Genomic DNA, 6,000 nt, shown 5'->3' on the forward strand with positions numbered 1-6,000 from the left:
TAAAGTAAAAATGTGCAACAGGGCCCAATTGGTCTTATTTTAAATCCTTTGGTGAGGAGGGATGAAAATAGAGACCCAACCTGGGGTGCCAATTCCTCTGCCACCCTTTTTAATAGAACCAGAGAGGGATTTCAGCTCCTCATGACTGACCCCAGGCCAGCAGGGCACAAACACAAGATAAAACATCAGTCGGTTGCCTCAGGTCGACCAAACTCTCTTGACTGTCAGTGATCTTGACTGTCAGATGTGGAGCCGATTATATAACCCTGACAACATAAGACTGCACACGCACACACACAATACACAGCAACACAAATGCTCTTGTTGAGCAGCCACAGGACAATCAATGGTAATGCTGAACACAGCTGCTCCTCCAATCAGTTCATTGAATTTTAGAAATCCCACTATTTGTACACAGTGTGATTTACAGAAAATGAATGGACATGTGAACACTATATTCACATTCATCTTACCAATAACAATGTACACATAACACATTACATATTAGCAAAAACATATTTGTTTTGAAGAAACCACATTTTTACAGGATTAGTGTTTCACTATAATCTGGATTAAAGGGGGGCTGTGCATCACTGCTCTTTAGAAATCACTGTTTTAAATCATTAAACTACACACTTTGACCAGAATAGGATGTACCGGTCTGAGGCCACTTCATACTTCACATGATTTACATTCACACAACATATTAAATATTTAAGTTTATCAAACAGATTCAAATATTAGACAAAGAAAAAACAAGTAAAGACAAAAAGCAGCTTCTAAATTAAGGTACTTAAAATTGCTGCTAAGAGTGGCCCAACCAGTTATTAGGTTTAGGGGTGAAATCACTTTTTCACACAAGGCCATGTAGGTTTGAATTTTTTTTCACCTTAATAACAGACTGCTTCTTTTTTGTATGCTGGAGTTTTAGCCTGTATTTACGGATGGCACGGTGTTCACAGACAGTGTTTTCTGGAAGTGTTCTTGAACTCACACAGTGATTTCTGTAACAGAAACAGGGCAGTTTTTAATTCAGTGGGACCAGAGAGCCCAGATATCACACAGGCATCCAATTTTGAGTTTCGGCCTAGTCACTTGCACACAGAGATTTCTCCAGATTCTCTAAGTCTTCTGATGTTGTGTGTGGTAGATGACAAAGACACATTTTTACATTGAAGAAAATAATTCTGAAAGTGTTACACAGTTTTTTGCAGATTGATGAACTTTCACCCATCTTTGCTTCTAAGAAACTGTACCTCTCTAAGATGCTCTTTTTGAAAATCTTTTTGACACATGTTGCTGTAACCAAATTGAAAATCAGTTATTTACTATACATGAAATAATAAAATGTCTTAGTTTAAATATTTGATATGTTTTTTTTATGTTCTATTGTGAAGTGTGGCTTATTAGATTTGCATTTTGTTTTTATATACATTTTGCACAGTGACCCAACTTATTTTGGAATCACTGTTGTATACTTAATTTCTTTTTTTTTTTAAGTTCTCACTCTTCATTGGTGCACAGTGTCTTCTACAGCAGCCACATAGATGAATCACACTCTACTACATAGACCAACAGTTCTTACTATTAATTTGACCTCAGTTGTATTTTACACATAAACATTAATTTTGGCCTAAAGCAGCAGGCCAGTTTATGCACAACATCCAATCATCAGTTTTTCTAACCACACAGTGCCTGCACGCCATCGCAGTTGACACTGGGCAAGAAGGTGGACACACTGCACAGGTTCCAAGTCTATCACAGAAACAATCCATTCACACACAGAATCACCAATTAGCCTAGCGTGAATCTCTTTGGATATCTGCATGAACTGAAGGAGGTTTTAGCACCCCCAAAGAAAGGCAGCTGGAGATTTGGACCCAGTGCTAACATCTGCACCACTATGCCAACACTAGTAGATGATGATGTTGGTTTCAATGGAGTCAAATGTCTACTCTACATCACTGAAAGTAGTATACCCTGTTTTAAATACAAATGAAACTTTGCATTTAGCATTTGCTGATTTCAGTTTCAGTCTATTAAAAATAAACTAATATTATAACTAGAGATGGCACGATACCACTTTTTTATGTCCGATACCGATACCGATATCATAAATTTGGATATCTGCCGATACCGATATGAATCCAATATAGTGTGTTTTTTAATCAATAAAACTGTTTTTTTAATATCTTTCTGCATTTTGTGTAAGTTCATACTCAAGTTTAAATAAACAACAACACTAAAGCTATTCTGTTATACATGTATGTAAAAAAAACACACTGCACCCAAAATATTTCATAGTTCAGCAACACTGATCAATCGAATAAAGTTAAACCTACTCCATCCTTCCTATTCTGGTATTTTAAAGAGTACTTAGCAGAAATATTAAGCAACCTAACTAATAGGGTTGCAAACTCTCAGCAAAAGAAAATAGGGAACCACCCCCCACCCTCTTCCTCATGATGCTTAATCAATGTAATCAACTTTAATTTGATGCAGGGTGAAAAAAAAAATACACAGAAATAAAAAAAATTTCAAGAATAATTAAATAGATTCAACATCTTTCTTCAACAGGATTGCAGAATTCACAGATGGTACTTTCCCAAAGGAAAAAGTACTACAGCTTACTAGGGTATATTAGACTTACTAATATACCCTAGTATATTACTATATACAATAATGGACTTCTATACATTTTACATCAGATTAAAACTTTGGGTGTAAGATTCAGATAATTATTAAATAATTAAAAGCTAGATATTTTAAATGGGAATAAGAAAGAAAAGTATGTCTTTGTGCCCCCTTTTCCCTGTTAATGCCCTATCGGCCCCCCTGGCTAAACTTTGCTAGATCCACCCCTGCACAGTTACAGCCGTCAGCTACGTAAAAAAGATCCTGGTGTAGAAAGTAATATTAAATAAATTCTAACAACAGCTTATCAAGCTTAAACGTGCTGCTGTTGTTCAGCCGCTGGTTTCCTCTTTCTGGTGCAAAGTGGGCCAAAAACAAAGAAGAGAGACGGACTTGCGACAGAAAAGCCGATCAGCTGATCATTAAGCAGTTTCAAGAAGTTGCAGCAGGAGGGGGAGAGAGAGGCAGTCGCTCCATATATCGGTTGTTAAGCTCAACATGGGAATGCTTTACAAACATTCAGAGATGAACTTACACACTTGCTTTACTTATCTCTAGGATAACTTCCTCGGAGATGAAATGCCGGTTTGGTAGCGAGGCTACAAATACACACACACACGGGTGGCTGTAGCTCAGGTGGCAGAGCAGGTCAGCAACTAATCAGAAGGTCGGTGGTTCGATCCCAGGCTGCCTCCTGGCTGCATGCCAAATATCCTTGGGCAAGATACTAACCCCATATTTGCCTGGTCAGAGGGCCCGGTGGCGCCTGTGTCCGGCAGCCTCGCCTCTGTCAGTGCGCCCCAGGGCAGCTGTGGCTACAATGTAGCTTGCCACCCCCAATGGGTGAATGACTGAATGTAGTGTAAAGCGCTTTGGGGTCCTTGAGGACTAGAAAAGCGCTATACAAATGCAGGCCATTTACACACAGCCGCTCTATCACCTGAGCACACTGCTCCGATGTGCTACGGTTATGAGCTGAGTTACGCCATGTCGCAAGTTTTGTGAGGTGCTTTTTTGATATTTAATGGATAGATTACATTTTTTATTTCTCGCCAATATCCGATCCAGTAATTTAGGTCAGTATCCGACCGATACCGATACATAATATCGGATCGGTCCATCTCTAATTATAACCATCAGTGGCGGTCCTAGCCTGTTTTGCGCACCTCGCAAACGGAGGGCGCCCTTACTCCCAGCAAATGGGAGATAGAAAACCAATAGGTGCCTATGCCATTCCCACCATGCGCTGGCATGACATCGGCGCAGCACGAGTACGAGCATTTGTTTTGTTTTGTTTTGTTTTTTGTCAATGCCCGTGATGCCGCCCCCCACCACGATGCCGTCCTGGGCAACCCGTATCAAAAACCGCTTTGGATAACCATTTAGCTCCACAGGGGTTATTTCTGACCTTTCATAATGTGTGCATTTGGCCTCAGTAGCTTTGGATTTTGTGTGGCTGCTAGAAATTAATGCTTTGATAACTGCTCGAGATTACATGGTGATCTTGAATCTCCTGAGCAAATCAGAGCAGAGCAGAGTCACTAGGAAAACAGCAAAAAATAAATAAAAAAATGTTGATCTCCTATCAATCCAGTTATGAGGTCTGTGCTGGCCCTGAGAGGACATTGCACTTAAAACAGATAAAGATGGGGGTGATTGACAAAATAAGTAAACACAGTTAACTAAGTTTGAAATCTGTATAAACGGTTTGTGTTTATTTATCTGCGACTTCTGTGTGTAACCATGTCTTCATATGTTTATGTTTATGTGTGAATGCTAACAGACGGAGTGAGCGAGAGGACATCAAGGTCAAGAGCCCCTTGGGAAAACCAAAAGCCAACTCGCAGTTTGGCCTTCATGACTGTGCATAAGCTTTTCTGCTACAGTATGTTTACCGAGGGAAATAAATGTGATTATCGAGGCTGTTCTCTCATTAATGTGACATAACATGTGGTCTAAAAATAAAACTAATTTTGAGCTGCCTTTTTGTCAGATTTGTAACAATTATTAGTCGGATTTAACATGCCTACATCAAATCGCTCGGGGAAAACAATGGGATTTAATTCAAAGAGGGATAAATGTACAGTGTAAATTAAAGCTAAATTTATTCTAACTTCAGCTTAGAATACTTGATCATACTCATTGTTTCCTTTATGTCTGACGGTCTCACAAGTGTTTAGATTTTACACCGTTGCCCTACATTAGTCATAAAAAATTAGATCTTTGAGGTCTTTTGGGTCTTTTTATAACAACAGAAAATTAGGGAACACGTATCAACTGGCAGCTAAACTTCATCAAGAACAAAAGATTTCTTTCTTCTTACAGATGTTAACATCAAGAATCTTTGAAGTTTTTTTTTTTACTATCACACACGACGATTCGTTTAATTCTTTCAAGGCTCATGAATCTACCACATTTAGTCTGCATGCTTTCTATTTTAAGCATATTTCATTTCAAAGCTGTTTAAAGAGAGGACAAGAGTGTTGGTGGCTTCTACTTTTTTCTGACGTTTTAGGTTTACTGTGTTTTTCCTGTGCATTTGGCGCTTAATGTCATAAAGGCTTTTGAAAATGTAAAAACATAGTGCACATAGTGAAATATGAATTTACACATATGATGAAAATTATAAAGAGCAGGAATGAGAGAAAACATTGAAATAATAATACCAGCGCTGCAGGGATATGAGGACATCTACCGGCTGAGCAAATGCACAAAGGGCAAAACACAGTAATCACAGTAAAGATACTAATAACTGATTGATAAACTTATCAAAAACAAAATCTAGCTAAACGCTCCTCATTGATTATATAAATATAACTCACAATCAAACCATAATGTAGCATAATCATTAAAAAGAAAAAAGAAAAACTGATTTTGCTGTGCAGTGTAGGTTGGTCAAAATTCACATCTCAGGTTTTTGTTTTTTGTTTTCCATCAATTCAATCTTCCTCCACTAGATGTCGGCACAACTCTGTCTCATATCCCAGGTCTGTAGCTTACTACAAAAGCTGACAAATCAAGTTGTATTTTACAAGCAAACACATGAACACAGTAATTGCCTCTCATTGACTGAAAAAAACAAAACAAAAACGGAAATGAATTTGAATCTACTTCTACTTCTTTAAATCCCATTTTACCTGCTTTCAGTTTCTGAAAAAGAATAATAATAAAAGTATTAATAATAATGAAATTGTGTATCATGTCAAAACAAAACGACGTGTGACTCCGATAACTGATTCATGAAAATTCTCTGAAGGGTAGACATCTGTCGAAACTGAATTATTTTTCTCTCTTCACTAGAAAAATTTGCTGTCACTGAAAAGTCCTGCAGTTGCTGTTTATTTCAGCCTCACCACTGGATGGCAG

The sequence above is a fragment of the Neolamprologus brichardi genome, chromosome 13, assembly GCF_056152115.1.
Source record: "Neolamprologus brichardi isolate AB-2024 chromosome 13, ASM5615211v1, whole genome shotgun sequence".
Classification (NCBI taxonomy): domain Eukaryota; kingdom Metazoa; phylum Chordata; class Actinopteri; order Cichliformes; family Cichlidae; genus Neolamprologus; species Neolamprologus brichardi.